We start from the raw sequence: 17,444 nt of genomic DNA, 5'->3' as shown, positions 1-17,444 counted from the left end.
TTTTTTTTATTAAATTACATTTATTACTAGGAGTAGATCCATAATCCTAACTACTTCAATTTCATAGTTTTTCTCAAATTAAATTGCATGCATTTAATTTATTTTTTAGATAACTTAAATAAATAAATTAAATCATTTTTTTGTAGATCGATCTCGGACTTCTCGCGATATAATATAACTAGCTACTCTTATACTTTAGAGTAAATTAAATACTTTAAAGTCGTGTTAAGTTTTTACCGCCGTTGCTGGGAGAGGTATTTATGTTGTTTTCTTTTTTCTTTCTTTTTTTACTTTTTGTGTAAATTTTCATTTACCTCCTTTTTCTTTCTTAAATTATGTTATATCCACAAAATTTTCTAAATCTCACTCACCCCAAAAATTCTAATTTTTGGATCATTCTTCTCATAATTGCAGTTTGACCACAAAATTATAGAACTTTTTGAATAGTTCCGTTGCCAATATTTCCCAAAATTCTCAATTTTAGACCAACAACTTGAACTTCTTTGGACCTTATTTGGACTCAATAAACTGAATATTGATTTTAAAAATTACTATTAAAGCCTAATAATTTGAATTAATCACTTAATTGGCTGGTAATATTTAAAATTTGAAAAAAAAAAGAAAAAGAGTTTACACTTTGAGATAATTATTTTTTCTTTCTTTCTTCTTTTAATTCTGTAATTTAATTTTCACACTTATTTTATTTTTGGCATTTACTTTGTTTACCCCCTATTTAGTTATTTTAATTTTAGTTAATTACTTTTCAGTTTATTTATTTTTATTGTGCATTTTTTTCTTGCACATTTATCTTGTTTATTTACTTTTCATTTTCTTTTTAATTTGTGTAATTTTCATTTAGTTTTTTTTTATTCATTTGTTTGTGTAACATCTTTACAATATAATTTCACACACCTCTCCACACATTTTCTTCTCTTCTTTCCCCTTAAATTCTTCTTCTCATCTCTCTTTGTAATACATTTTCAATAAATAAAATTATTTTTATTTCTAATTTTCAAATACCATTTTTTTAATTATGTATTTTTCAATTTTAATAATTTCATTTATTTCAAATATGTTTAGCTAAATACTAATAGTTAGGGTGAGGTAAAACTTTGAGTAGAAAAATATGATTTAATCAAATTCTATTTTTAATTATATAAATTAAATTATTTTTTATTTAATTTGATCCATATTTTATGTTTTGAAATTTTGATTTATTGTAGACAAACATGGGAGTTTGGCACATGAATTCTTAATATCTTAGCATAAAGTATGGTAAAATGGTATTTTGACTTATTGTAGATAAGTTAAGTTTTGGCACATTAAGTACTTAATCCATAATAAAATTAATGCGAAAATAATTATAATTTATATAATTAATCTTTTGGGCAATAAAATAAAAATAAAAATAAAAAGAATTTATTAAATTGTATTTATTACTAAGAGTGGATCCATGACCCTAAATAATTAATTTCATAACTTTTTTCAAATTAAATTACATATATTTAAATTTTATTTTTATTTTTTGGGATAATCTTAAATAAACAAATTAAATCATTTCTTTATAAATTAACCTCAGACTCTGAGCTACAATATAACTAGGCATTCTTGTATGTGAGAGTAAATTAAACAGTTTTAAGTCATGTCAAACACCATCATGCTCAGATATATAAAATTTTATCAATCTAAAATTTTATATTGTTTTGAAGGCTCGAGAATCTAATTAAACATATGTCTGTTATCCTGGAGAATTCAAGAATACACTTTTAGTTGCATTTGTCCCTTCAGAAAAGAAGCAAAGAATAAGTTGGCATAAATTTTCTCAAGGAAAAAAAATCCTAAAATTTATAAAGAGCTCCTTAAATGAAGACAAAACCCTCACTCATTCAACAATTTTTTTGAGTCATTTTAGTCTCCTTCAATTTGCCCCACCTAAAACTTTAATCCAAGCGTTGAGTGTAAGTAAACTAAAATATGATTTTCGTAAGTAAGTACAATACAACATGCCCATAAAAATCAAGAGCGGAAGTTAGAATCTAACCTCCAGCAATTGATATTTTGCAAACTAATGTTTGATTCTTCTGGGACTTATGTAATCGTTTTGATGGTGCAGTTGTTGAATTAGATTACATAGCCTCAGGTACCAATACCATTTTCACCATTTTGTTTTTATTTCATCTTTCCATCAAAGATGAAGGGGTGGGAAATTATCAAAGCAGCTGTTAGATGACACCTGCTTCTAGACCTGCAAGTAAAACCAAAGAATGAGCTCCTCCATTACATATATTTGAGTTAATAAAATCCCTTGTTCCTCCTAATGGTTACAGACATTAATTAGGAGGGAGAAATTAAGTAAATTAAATTAAATGAAGGACCTTCATTCTCAACGCATGCAGCCGGCTATTTTGTTACCAAGTTGTTGAAAGGAAGTAAATAGAGAAGCATTCAGATACCACTCTCCCAGATCGATATTCCTAGTAAGACCAAGGTGTAGTTGTACCACTCGGCCTGTGGAGTTGCTGCACTCAACCCTTTCCCTTTGTTCATCTACCCAGTTTTGAAGTGTATAAGGGGAATTGAAGAAATGTTTAAGCCACAAAAGATCAAATTTCTCATGCTCCAAACATCCCTCACTCGACTCCCCCACCTCCCGGCGCCCTCTTCTAATATTATTAATACGAGAACTAACATTGTCACCATTTTGGATTTTGAACCACCCATTCTAGCTATATCTCTAACTATTAAAAAACACACATTCTCTCTTTCTCTATAACTATAAATAACAAAAGGGCTCTATGTTATTTATAACAAACACATCTAACAATTTATACACTCAGGCCCCAGCTAGCTTTCAGTTGACTTCTTTGGTACTCTTCAGCCTTCAGTTGACTTCTTTGGTACTCTTCAGCCTTCTCAAAGACTTTCGTCATGCCTTACTTTCAGCCTTCCTTTCCATATTTGTCATTTTGCTTTAATTTTCCACAGTTGTACCTTGGATGGTAATATTTAATTCGCCACGAATTGAGTGAAACGCTGGTCCGTTACCCACCCCACTTCAATATTAATAATATTAATAATATTAATAATAATAAATAAATTCTTCAAGCAATTGAGATTTGACCCACCCCACTTCAATATTAATATTAATGGGAAATCATAAGTTCTTCTACAAATGAGTCATTATTCTAAAATTGTTATAAGCATATATATTTTTAAAAAAAAAAAGGAGAAGGGGAACTTGTTATTTTAAAAATTTCAATACGGCCAGAAATTAAAAGATTCCCAGCATCAAAGCTAATTATTGTAATAGATTTCTGGTGTGGCCACCCGAATCCGCACGTTTTTTAAGATTTTTTTTTCCAATCTTGTGTACCGTTCAACACTTGTAAATGCTTTGCAATTGATTAGTTAACAAAATAAAATTCTTGATCAGGTGTGCGGTAAAAAGAATTAAAAAGATTAAAAACCACTAATGAGTAACTTATTATTTTACAAAGCTTTACCTGGTGCTGTCAATACGGCTAGAAATTAAAGGATCCCCAGCATGATAATTAAGGAATAATTATTATTCTAGATTTGTGCGGTGGCGAAGTTAATACCATTTTTTTGTTTTTGAGTGAGCTGAACTTTTTTTTTCCCCCTAATTCAATAAATTTTTATCGTACAATATAATTTTGTAAATAAGAAATTATAGATGCACCTAATAATGCGAGACAAAATAAACTTTACCTCTCAAAATATTTGTTCTAAATGTTATTTGAAATTATTTAGACACACATTTATTCACCAAATGATGAACAGACAAGAATTTGATGATAATTGAAGAGGTAACATGACTAATTAATATGAAAAAAATTTATATAGGTTTCAATAAAGATAATTTTGTAACTAAATAAATTTTTTTCGGAGAAGCCCGGCCTTGCCCTCTCCAAAATTCGCCGCTGAATTTGTGGGGTGATTATTGGAGTTCACACGTTTTCAAATTTTTTTCCGACCATTCAGTAGTAATTAATTCTGTTTCTTAGTTTATTATTATTGTCGTTATTATTATTAACTCAGTGCACTCTGACAGCAGCTTTTTTTCCGACCATTTATTAAAGCTCGAACACATAATCTAAACTTTGATATATTTTTCGCTGAGAGGCATCAAAATTTGAGAATTATATGCCCATCATAACATATTAAACAGCTACAAAATATCCTACAGAAATTTTTAGAGCACTCTGACAGCTGCTTTTTGTAGTCAAATAGTCTTGAAATCATTTTTTAGTGCCTATTCTTTTCGCAGTAAATTACAAATTTTGTTACTCTTAATCTGATATATGTAATGTGATGAATTCATATCTAAAGAATCAAAACTATGATGTGAATTTGCTTGAGCACAAAGTAACTCAAATCGAAATCCCCTGTTAGAAAGGAGGAGGTTGAATCCAGATTGTGTCGAGTTGCTCTTGCTGCAAAACATCGATCCAAGACTATTCGTTCATTATTAAGCATATGAATGAGTTTGTTGATGTTAGCTCTGAAGACGGTCCAAATAACTGTTAAAACGGTTAAATATGCTATGTTGAAATGCACTGTACAGTCAATCAATTTAGTTAGGACTCTGTTTCTAGAAAACAGAGCATAAAAGATGACTAACTGTTTTGGGAGATGCTTTCAGAGGGACTTCTAGATGAAATTGACAGAGAGAAAGTGTGAGAGAAACTCTGTATAGTCTTCTCCAATTAGTAATCCCTTTTTGTTGCGAATAATAAGGCTTCAAGAATAATAAAGCTTCAAGGTTGTTCATTTATTTGTACATAAGCAGGGGAAATGCCTATGTACAGACAGCTTCAAATGAACATTGATGGCATTAGCTTCCTGTTCTGTCTTCTTGACCTTTGGGGAGGCCCGTAGCAGTAACTTTAATTGTTCAAAGCAAACACATCTTTCGTTTCTCATAAAACCTTGTGAGGTAATGCTTTAGATGACTGGCACGCAATATTGTCAATGACAAAATTTAATGTTGTATCCTGCTGATCAACATGTAAAAACTACAAATTTAATGGCATGCAGTATTCCTGAATTCACTTGCATAGTCTTCATCTTCCGCTTGAAGACATGATGAGGTAAAACACCCACACCCTTTGATATAACTATTAATAAGTCGAAAGTTATGGTCAATAAGGGGAAAAAAAAAAAAAAGGCTCTGCAGATGCACCAACTCAGATTGACCTGAACGAATTAATTTTTTTTTAGATTATAACAATTAATAAATGCATAAAATTTTAAATCTTTTAACATGTGCATTAAATATTAGATTTTTTAATAGTTGCAGCGTTAGGCAGGCATAATTTGGTCACGGAATCAATAAATCCATCCATTTTCAAAGGCTAGTAACTGTAACAATAAATCAATCAATATAATTTTTGTAATTAGAATAGCATTGAGAAAGTCAAAATTCATTGTTCAGATTTAGATTTAAACTCGCCATAGAAAGTTTTTACTTTCATTCAATATTACAACTACATTTGGGAACCACAAGACAGTCAATTTTGAACAGAGTTCTAGTTAATGAATAATTTAACTTCAAACACATGAAACGTGAGAATTTAATTATTGAATTTTTCAAAACCAAATGGCATTAATTAATTGATGGAGTAAATAAAAGTTGGTTTAAATTAAATTTATTGAAGCCAATATCCTATTCTTCTGACGAATAAAATTATTAAATTCTTCAACGCCTATGAGATAATGCTTTTCTTTAGACTTCAAGTCATTTCAGGTGGATAATGCTTTTCTTTTAAATATCTAGAATTATGTTATGGTGCTATTTGAAATAAGTTATAATTTTCTTAAAAGAAGATTATGATTATGATACTCCATGGTTAGAGCGCCGCAAAATAATAAGTTTTATTGATTTTTTATTATTAAAATAAATTTTTATTAACTTTTGTTGATTTTGTTAATTTTGTTCATTATATAATTACGATCATCAATTGATTCAGTTCATCGTTTATTCATGTTGCAAACATCACCTCTATCATTCATAGTTTTCACTTTTTAGTGATGCTCACAAAATCCTAACCATACTAAGCAATTGAGATTTATACTTTTTCCTTAATTTACATTTTGTTCCACATGGCCAAAAATTAAATTTCACACGTTTTGAATTTTGTTGAAATTCCAGTTTTTTTTTTTTTTTAATTTTACAAAACTTTAGCAGTTGGGGTCAATACAGCTAGAAATTCATAGAAGGATGAATCAAAGGTACTCAATTATTATTGTAGACTTGTAGGGCAGCTAGCAGAGTCCACACGTGTTAATGTTTGTTTACAGTTTCAGTTTTCCGTTTGATTAGTTAACGAAATAGAAACATGATTATCAATTTCACTGCAGATCAGTTTCATGTCTTAACTTTCTTCCTTTCTTTCTATATTTCTCATTTCCCCACGTTTTAAGTGTTTTTTTCAAATTTTTTTGTACCGTTCAACACTTATGCTTTGCAATTGATTAGTTAACAAAATAGAATTCTTGATCAGGTGTGCCGGAAAAGAAAAATAAAAAACGAAAAACCACTAATGAGAACTTATTATTTTATAAAGGAAAATGATGTTTGTCCTGGGTCAAACCCCAAAAATAACTTAAACGGCGTCGTTTTGATTTTTTTTTCTTTTTTTTATACTCCAAAACGTTGCCATTTCTGATGGACGATTTTGAGAAGAATTAAACATCTTCCTCTTCGTTTCTTCGTTTCAACTGGGAAAGCCATAGATAGAAGAGCAAGTTGGTCTTGTTCCGTTTGACCGTAAATCTCTTCGGTGCTTCGTTTCTTCGTTTGTTCAAAAAATTCGTTACTTTCCTTCCTCGACCAAGGTCCAGGCATTCGGGATCCACCAACGGTCACCGTCAACGCTGGTAACGCTGGTAGCCGAAACTTGTTCGGGAAATTAAACTCACGAAGCGGCAAAGTTCACAGCCTGAGGTAGTGCTTCGTTTTTTCCTCTTTAGGTTATGGCAAAATGGGGACGATGACCTGGGCATTTGTTTGTATATACTGGGTATTAAGTTGAGTATTATTATTCTTATTTGACCTGTACAAATGTTGGTATTATTATTCTTATTTTTGTTAATTAATCACTCCCCTGAGTCTCTCCCTAACCTTGAAGAAATGAAATGTGTATTGTTTGATTCTAGTTTCTGTAAAGTTTGATTCTAGTTTCTGGGCTTTTTATTTGAGTTGTGAGCATTAAATGTGTATTTTGTATTGTGTAGGGTGTTTGTTGCTAATAATAAGTGAAGAAAACGTACGTTCTGTTTAATCCCTCTTGTTTACTCTCTTTACATACGTTCCTGCTATCCAACGTTTCTGGGCATTCTAGTTTCTGTAAAGTTTGATTCTAGTTTCTGGGCTTTTTATTTGAGTTGTGAGCATTAAATGGTAAGTGAGACGGAAATGGTAAGTCACAACGGCAACGTTTTGGAGTATAAAAAAAAAAAAAATCAAAACGATACCATTTAAGTTATTTTCGGGGTTCGACCCGGGCAAATATCAGAATTCTTTTACAAAACTTTATCTGGTGCAGTCGATACAGTAATTATTACGAAGCTACCAGCATTTTTTTTTTTTGAGTGAGTTGAATTTTTTGTTCTTCTAATTCAATACATTACAGAGATACGTAATAATGAGAGATATAATGAGATTTACTTCTTAAAATATTTTTTTTTTTTTTTTTTTTGGTCTTATCCACGAGGTATCCTGGGGAGGGTCCCAACTGTGGGAGGCACCTTTAAGCCCGTACCACAACCCAGACTAGAAGTCCCCGCTCGAACCGGGAGGCACAGGTTCTCCCAACAAAGGCGACTTCCCTGCGACTCGAACTGGGGAGCAAACCCAGTCAAACCACTTAAGGGGACTCCATTGCCAGTGGAGCCAACACTTTGTTGGTTACTTTTTAAAATATTTGTTCTAAATATTAATTGAGATCATTAAAATATTGTGGGGTGGTTGTTGGAGTTCACACGTTTTCATTTTCCTTTTGGCCCTGCAATAGTAATTCTGCTTAGAGGCAGAGGAACTTGATAGTTGATAGAACAAAAGCAGTCTTATTAAACCCATCACTTGAATGATGGTTAAATATGCCATGTTGAGATGCTCTGCACAGTCAGTTAAGTTAGTTAGGTGCTCCACGAATCTTATGATGAGTTTAAATAAAATTAAAATAAGACTTCGGCTCATCGGTGACCCACAACCAGAGCTGAAATAATCCAAAGAAAGGATCAACAACTTCATCTACTATACATGTCAGGAAAATTCATTTACAAATTACGAATTTAATTTTTTTATTTTGCCACGCTTGTTACTTTTACTTATCTTGAATACCGGTTAGAGTACGTCTAAAAATATTGGGCAAATGGTGCAATATCCTACCAGATTCCGACAGTTGTAAAATATCCCAACACACCCTTACAGTTTTCAAATAGGTTTATTTTTTGCTATCATTCAAATTTACACAATAACTAGTATTCACGTAAAATGCATTTTCTATAAGTGAAAATTTTGAATACTAATGGAAAATAATTTTTATTAGGAATATGAATGTTAATAATTCAATATAATTTCGTGTTGATTAGCATATAAACATACAACACATAATCAATTTAGTGTTGATTAGTATATATAAAAAATTAATTTTCTATATGAGTGAAATTGCTAATCTGAAGGCATAAACAAATCCCGCCTTTTGATGTATCATCCCGCGGAAGATGCATTGTGTTTCTGCATTCACTTGCATAATCTGCCACTTGAAGGAGTAACGACGTCGTAAAAACTCAAGAACAAGGATTTGTTATTTAAACTTTCAACTTCATTCCACTTCATCTGTTATGATTCTATTAAATTATAAATACATTGTTTTCTCAATTTCTTGCAGTTCACTGTACGAATCGGAATTTAGTGAGGTAGCTGCCTTAGTTCTAAAATCTAAACCACCTGCCTAGTTTACCCCTCTAAACTGTATATTTGTATGTTTGCTTTCTTGATTATTTAGTTTGAAAAACTAAATCTGATATTGGCACCGCAGATTAATTAATTTATGAAAAATCATAGAAAATGCGATATGCTTGGAAATACTACTGCAATTTTAATGGAAAAAATTTATTTCTTAAGAAAACCTGACTGGTATTTGAGAATCTTAATGAGGCTGAAATGTAACGAAACTATATGTTAATTTTATTATAAACATATAGTTTCACTTACGAAACTATATGTTTATAATAAAATAGTAACGAGAGGTCATCTACATTTCAACAAAGATAAAACCACTAGTTTTGGCCAATGAGGATTCACATATAAAACATCAATAATTCCCAATATTACAATTGCAAGTAAAAGTGATATAAAAACTGTCCATGTCAATTAAATTATCATCATCTCCATTGCCAGTCATAAAGCTTAGTAATGAATCAAACTCAACAGAGTAAAACGACGGCGTTTTGGGCACGTTGTTGCATTTAAAAGTCATGAGACACGCGTGTTATCACTTGTAATTCATAAGCCTCAAAACGACATTTGTTTGAAGTCGTTTTGGCCATCATTTAAGCAGTACGCGTGACGAACATGTGAGCAGTTCTTAACCAGGTTCGTTAAAGCCGTTATCCACGTGTCGTCAATCTGCTCAATCTGGGTTTGCTGGTTTGTTACTGATGCAGCTATAAAGCTGGCTAACTAAGCAGATTGGGGTCATCAATGGGAACAAAATAGAGAGAGATTGAAGAGGGAGAGAGGGTTATAGCCTATTCTCTGAAATCTCTATTATTAACTAAGCAGATTGGGGTCACCAGAAAGCTTCTCCCGTGGTGTAGGTTGTGCCATCCTTGGTACAACTGAAACATGTAAAATCTCTATTTGTTTCTTGGCTATGCTTGTTTCAATTATAGGTTTATATTCATTAAACTTGTTTCTTGACTCTGATTAATTGTTCTTGCTAAAGAGTTGATTGTTTCTGGCCGGATTCAATCGTAAGTTGTGCAACTTGCGTGGATCTGTTCAAGATCCAGGGCAGTGTTTGATCTTGCTAATTTAATAAGAATGGTTGTGTGTGACTTTATTATGACAGTCAAACGGCTATATTTATAGCAAGATATCTAAACAATTTTTTGTATTACTAGAATGTTTGACAGTAAATGGAAGTCAAAAGGGAATAAGGGCTCGCATCATTTTCACTTCTTAGAGCACTAGCGTACAGTAACTATTTGTAAGTTTAAGGCTGCAATCAATGAGCAGATCAAGTAGCTTCAGTCTATCGAATGTTGCTGTCTCTTTGAAATTTTTTTTTTCTATATCATTTTATCTTCTTTTTGTCTTTATATCAGTTGAGTTATTACTTGTCTTTCTGGGTTTGTGTTATAGTGTGGAATTCAACGTGCTTTATGTACCACACCATGTATGCATATAATGCTTTGGACAATTTTACTCTCAGGAACCCTACCTAGCAATTGCTTAGGACTCATATTTTTCTTAACTTTGTCGCTACTTTGATTGCGTCAAGCGATGAATAATGTCGTAATCAGAATTTTCAAGGGAGAATTCGGGAATATTGGCCCCTTTAGAGTTTGAAAAACAGAGAACAGAGACTCTTTGTATTGTATGGTACCATGGTATGCTCCGTATGCCTTTCTTCATGAGAAAGTGGCAGATTCTCATCTAATTTAATTTCTTTTTATTTCGGGCCAAAATCATAAAATTTTCTACTCACAAGTCATACTCTGTTCTTGATGAACATTAGGCGGCAATTCAAAGCATGGATCCTTAAAGTCAATTGTGTTGACGATATGTGGGTGTGTTCTACATTTTTATTAATAATTTTAGTAGTCCCTTAAGAAATTCTTCTATCAACAAAAATAATTTGTCCAAAAATAGTTTTTCTACTCAATGGCCATACTCTGATTTTTATGAACATTAGTGATTCTTGATGAACATTAGCTTGCAGTTCAAAATATGGATCCTCAAATCAAAATGGTAAAAATTTTTCATGAGTGATTCTTTAACTAAATAGGTGACATTAGATTTCATTTCTTGTGTTAATGATATATGGGTGTGACTAATATATAGGGAACAATTGTAGTAGTGCCGGAAGAGAACACAAAATACAGTCAACCATAAAAAATAAAAGCCAATTTTGTATTTATTTTTTTTATTTTATTCTATATTACTCGAATTTTATAAAATTAGTGGGTTTGTTGAAACCAATCTTATTTATCCCCTTGTAACGTAACTGCCACGTCAAACCAACCCGTAGCCTCAGTCGTGAACTACAACCGCATAACCGTTACATATATAGAAGAGCACAGAGAGAGCGATGCAGTTAAAGCAAGCGATTAAGAAGTGATTGAGGCTGATGCAAACGTAAAGTATAAGAAGAATAAAACAACATACTTTTATTGTAGACGACAAAAAATGGAGCCACACCGCACTTATGCACTTATGCATATTAAGAAGTGATTGAGGCTGATGCAAGTTTTTCTATTCAAAAGCTTCTGGGCCGTGCGGCTTTTGAATTTGGTCCACAAAAGTCTAATGTCATGCTCTGCACACAAAAGTCAACTCCTTTCAAACTTATAATTTTCTTTTTTCTCTTTTCTTTTTTTATTTTCTGCAAAGAGCCGGCTTTCCTTGATTTTCGCTTTTTGTCAAAAATTATTCACGCCTTTTCATTTTTCTCGATCACACTTTTTTTTTCCACTTCCATGAGCTGAGCCGTCGTCGCTTTTTGAAAGAAACAGTATGGAAGCTATCAAGAAACAGGCAATCAAGCTCCGAGAACAAGTCGCCAAGCAGCAGCAAGTCCGTTTCTTTTCTTTTTTAAAAAATTATATTTAGACTTTTAGTTAGTGAAATTTCTCGATTTTATTTATTTTTCATTAGTTTTTTATGGTTTGTACAGGCAGTATTGAAGCATCTGCTCCATCTTGGTATTGAAAATGTTGCGGTTGATGAATCTGAAATTGAGTGTCACCAACAACTTCAAAATCTATACAATTCCACCAGGGCAGCTAAGGCACCATCCTCCTTTAGCTAATAATAAGACTCTGTTTGATATTGATTTATTGTGCCTTTTGGTAATTAGTTATGATTTTTAAATAATAATTTTGTCAAATATGGTACAAACAACTGTATTTTCTAGACTGAAGTTGCAAGTATTTACAAAACGGAGCTTAATGTATGTTGAATAATTATGATGGTTTGTATGGTTTTATCTGAACAATAATTTGGAATATATGCTCTGTAGCGCAGCATTTTCAGAGGAATGTTGTCCGTGGCGTTGAAGTGTTTGTTTCAGTAAGCTTGAAACAAATGGAAATAGGTTGTATGTTTGCTCTTGCTCTCGTTATAATATTTGATTTTTTTTTTATTTTCTTGACTAGTTCTTGTGTACAATATTTTTGTATTCAAATATTGTAGCGAGAAAGTTGGCCGAAGATTGTTGCAAGTATGGAGTGGAGAATCAAAGTGACAATTCTTGCGTTGCAAGAGCTGCTCTTCAATTTGGCACTTCACATGATTTGATGGAAAATGAGAGGGAAACTTTGCTTGGGATTCTTCGTGATCAGGTTAGTTCATCCCTAACTAGAAAATAATTCAAATATAGAAAATTATATGTAAATTACTACTGAAACTATTATCTTCTCATAAGGAAACTTAGTTCTAAGATACTGAATAAAAGAATCCATTTTAAAGTTTCAACTCTGAAATATGTAATGTTTTATATTAAAATCATTGCTAGTGACATCCATGACTTAATAATTTTATTGGTTCAAATGTTGAAGAGACCTTGTGACTTCTTACATCACTAGCAAAGACTAGCGTGTGACAAGTTTTTGGCCGTGAGTTCTCTCAATTGACTCCAAGCATTTTCTTTAAAGACACTTGCATCTATAGTAAAATCAAATCCATGAGACTGAAGGATGCATGTGGAAGTCTTACAGCCCTAATTTAGATATTTTCATAGGTTTATTTCTATTTTAACCTTAAATACAGAAGAGAAGAACACTAACCTAATATGAATCATCCTCAGACCCAAAATTGCATAAATTATCCTTATATATATCCTTGAAGTAGGCCCAAATTCCATGATTATGTTGGAGGAACTTTTTAATTGAGGTTTCGCTCTTTCTTTTCATTTTTCTAACTATGTTACAGGTTTTTGGACATGTAGGTACCTGAGCCACTACGGGCGTTAATCAACGGAACACCTTTGGAAGATGCTCGACACCTGACTCATCGTTATGACAAACTTCGACATGAAGTTGAAGCCCAGGTAAGCTTTGAGTTAACATATGCATGTATAAGGCAAGATTAGAATTATGTTAGATTTATATTGAATATTTTCACCCGGCAGCTGAAGTATTTAGGCGCCGATCAAAGATTAGGGAATCTGATATATCAGCAGAGAGTGCTGTGAAGCTTCGAAATGCAGAAGCAAGATTGACCGAGCTTAAATCTACAATAATGGCTCTTGGTAGAGAAGCGACAGCTGCCATGCTGTCAGTTGAATCACAGCAGCAACAGATGACCTATCAAAGACTTTTTGCTATGGTATATAAGTTAATACTTTCTTGTGTGTGCCTATGCATGTGTTGACATTCTGCCTCTTATCTTCATGTTATTGTCAACTTTTTATTTAAGCCAAAGTTGCATTTGTCCTTTTTCCGGCCACTTCATGATTGCATGTTGGTCCAAGTGTCATTTGTTTGAGCTGCTACTTTGGCTTAATTAAAAGACTACACGTGGTTTGTCTTTCGTTGGATGCATCATATTTTAACACTCTTCCTTATGCATATTCCAATCAAGTCTCGTAGAAGCTAAAATCTTCACGCCCAAAGTTGATCGACGTAGCTTTTAAATAAATTAAAATATGCAAATGCTAAAATATAGGAAATCTTAGCATTGTAATTAGAAACTTTTTAATATATCCTCTATTTTAATGTTTGCATAATTTATTGAATAATTTTTCAATGCTTTTAACATTTCAATAGCAGGAACTAACATGTCTATAGAAAAAAATTCACAAATTAAACTTAATTTTTTATGCAAGATGGCCTGTTATTATTCTATTATAATTTTATTTGAATTTTAATGGCTGATTTAGATGTTGCTTGAAAGTCAAACAGTTGCTCGCTTAGTTTTACTGCAACCCAAATAAATCAGGGGAGTGATTAAAACTCATCCTGCAAATGTAATATGTTTACATCCCTTGATCAATACAAGGACAATCACTTTGGTTTGAGTGGCTTTCTTCCGCTTCTAAAAGCCTATCTTTCCAACAATGTTGAATTAAGTCAACACTTGTTCGAAATGCAACAATAACGAAATAACGAATGGTAGTTCTAAACAATATGATTGGGGTTTGTTATGTCTTAAATTGTGCTTCTTGTCAAGATTTATGTCAAGTGTATTTCTTTCTTTACTTTCTCCTTTAGCTAGTGGTTTTATTGTTGTTTTCCTGGTCTCGGGCCTTTGCAGGTAGATGCTGAGAAAACATATCATCAACACGTTATTGCTATTTGAGAGAAGTTGTATGCGGAGGTTTGGAACTGTGCATTTTACCTTGCTTTTCCGCATCTATCTATTCCTTGGAGTGTTCTCTTCTTGTTTACTGCTGATAATATTGCATTTATCATTTTCGTCTCACTTATGCAAAAGAATAATTGTGACTTTTTATTCTCTTCCAACCCTTGCTACTTGAATTAGATGATCCTAGAGGAGCAATCAAATGAGTCCTCCTCGCAACATGTGACTTTGGAAATGGATGTAAATGCCTCATGTGTCTATCAGAATCCTGATTCAAATGGAGCTGATTTGCAAACGCATATTAATCAGAATGACGTCTACTTTATAGCGAAAGTAAGGCTTCTGCTCTCTTGCATAGGTGAAAGTCCCTCTATTGCCCTTCTGGAAAGTCTTAAGAAATAAGATGCGCACAAAATTGAATGCTGTCTTTTAATTTTTTTTTTTTTTTTTGAAAAGAAATTTGTTGTATTTTACCATGAAAGTTGTTAATTTACTGAATTACAAACTTATCAATTAATTTGATGTTGCACAGTCTTTTGCTTAACATATTGCATTCTTATTTTAATTTTGGAGCAATAAAATTTTTTTCTACCATCTGGTCAAGTATTTGTATTATTGCAAAACATCTACGGAAGTAGTGATTAGTCTTGAAAGTGGAAGATGTCTGTCTGTATCCTTTCATCCCAGATAAATTGTCATATAATTGTAGGACAAATTGTAATTATTTTTTAAAATTTATTAGTTAACACCTTGAAAATTCTTTTCCCCCAAATAAAATTGCTCTAAAAGTGTCCAAATGTGGTGCTGAGGAAGTCATTCTTAGGAAGCTTTGATATTGCTTATAGATACAAGACTGATAGCTCAACATCCCTCTTTTTGAGATTTTCTCTTAAGTTAGATGGGTCTTTTTATGATTATGTCTGAATTATGATTCTCCTTACTTGGTTTACCTAGAAAAACTATGTTTATATGGATGTGACTTGGGGGCAATCTATGTATTTGATGATAAATCTGGCCGAGAAAGCTTATATTGCTAGGCAGAGGAAATTGACTGACCATAAGCTCTCGTGTTAAATTCATCACTCAAAAGATGTCAGACACTTGTAATCCTCATTATCTATGACTTTCTTGTGCATAGGCCATGTTTTGTGGAGAGCAGTCAAAATTTCAGATTTAAAATCTGATCCATAATTTGAATAACTACATAAAGTTATACAGAATTTATTGGACTTTGATAGCTCTTGGTAACTCAATCGTCATGATATCATATAGTACATATTAATGTCGTAGTAAAAATGGAATTTTATTTCTAATATATCTTTGTTGGCCATGATCATAGTGGTTACAATGAACGCTGCTGCTACTGTTGCTGCTTTTGTTATGCTTTTTTTAAGATTAAGTTCTATTTATCCCATTATCTTGTAGGTTATACATCCATTTGATGCTCAAGCAAATGGAGAGCTAAGTCTTTCAATTGATGATTATGTTGTGGTTCGCCAGGTACTTTCCCCTCTAAATAACAACACATAGATTTTTCTACTATGCTATTAACTTATCCTTCTAACTTATGATACGTGGAATTTAGAATTAATGCTTATACTTATTTGATGTTCAAAGCACATGGCATTTTGTTCTTAAAATTTTGATTGAAAAGCAATGAGTTAACAAATGATGGTTGGTTTTCTTTCTTCCTACCATATATTCCCTTTTACATTGAAGTGCAAATCAGAATATAGTAGGGTTGCTAGCTCAGTTCTAAACCACCCAGTTTACCCTTATAGACGTGTGAATGTATATCTTGTTATGCTTCCATAGTTATGCTGTTATTTCAGTGATCACAACTAATTCACTCCTCCTACGTAAAAGAATTAGTTTTCCCCTTAGGTCTTTGAACGGTCAACTTTTGTTTAATTCACTGTTTTAGTTATAACTTCTCAAGGTGGCTCCTACTGGATGGTCGGAAGGTGAATGCAAGGGCCAAGCTGGTTGGTTTCCCTCGGCATACGTAGAAAGACAAGAAAAAGCCCCAGCTAGCAAGATATCAGAAGCAAACTCACCCGAATGTGATGCGACTTCTTAATGAACTCTTGCCAAGTATCTATATGTTCTTTTTCTTGTATTATATTGCTATTTTAGCTTATAGAACGATTGCAACAATTGATAAGTGGTTTGATTGCTTCTCTTAATGAAATCTTACTAAGCTCCAAGTAATATGTGCGATCATATGCATTTTAATATTTGTATTTATCTCTAAGTTGAGGAGAATATCTGTAGTAACAACTGTGTTTCCAAATTGCCTTAAAAAAAAATACACATCATGTTTAGCAACAAATTTTTACTGTTGTTTCTTCCCCGTTTTAATTTACTTTCTCCCTGACTTGAATGTTATATTAGTAGCTTGATCAGAAAGTAACTCAATCAATCAAACTGCCTTGATGCAAGAGATTGAATTTAGAATTTCTCTTTGTGAAACTTTCCAATCATAATGTTATGAAATATGTGCGCATGAACTTGTTAATTTCTAGTTGCATTTGGAGTATGTATGGTATAATCTGAATCAATTGTATAATGTTCTTCATCTTCCACTTGAAGGTAATGAAACTTCTAACTAATGAAATTTTCTAGTCTTAAAATTATGAAATATGTGGGATTGACTTAGAAATTTTTAGTAACATCTCGAGAATGTATGGTATAATTTGAATTCATTAGCATAATCTTCATCTTCATTGATTTGTAAATTATGAAACTAATATATAAAAAACTAATGTTAGATCCTAATTATCTTTAGTGCTTAAAATTGTTGAGGAGATATGAAATTCTGGTGGTGGATTTGAGAGTTTTAGCTTTGAGAATACTGCTTCATCTCTACTTTGATGTTGGCGAGGCATTA

General features: G+C 32.2%; 1 protein-coding gene and 1 pseudogene across 1 annotated transcript in view; one reads left to right on the top strand and one right to left on the bottom strand.

Annotated features, from left to right (window-relative positions):
- The window catches only part of LOC18041584 (putrescine-binding periplasmic protein), an 84,117-nt gene that overhangs the window by 50,195 nt on the left and 16,478 nt on the right, over nt 1-17,444 (bottom strand). The window lies entirely within an intron of this gene.
- LOC112097745 lies at nt 11,703-16,761 on the top strand (annotated as a pseudogene).

This window comes from Citrus clementina, unplaced genomic scaffold (genome assembly GCF_000493195.1).
Source record: "Citrus clementina cultivar Clemenules unplaced genomic scaffold, Citrus_clementina_v1.0 scaffold_5, whole genome shotgun sequence".
Taxonomy (NCBI): domain Eukaryota; kingdom Viridiplantae; phylum Streptophyta; class Magnoliopsida; order Sapindales; family Rutaceae; genus Citrus; species Citrus x clementina.
Note: the sequence above shows the minus strand (reverse complement) of the source record. Positions and strands in the feature narration are given on the sequence as shown.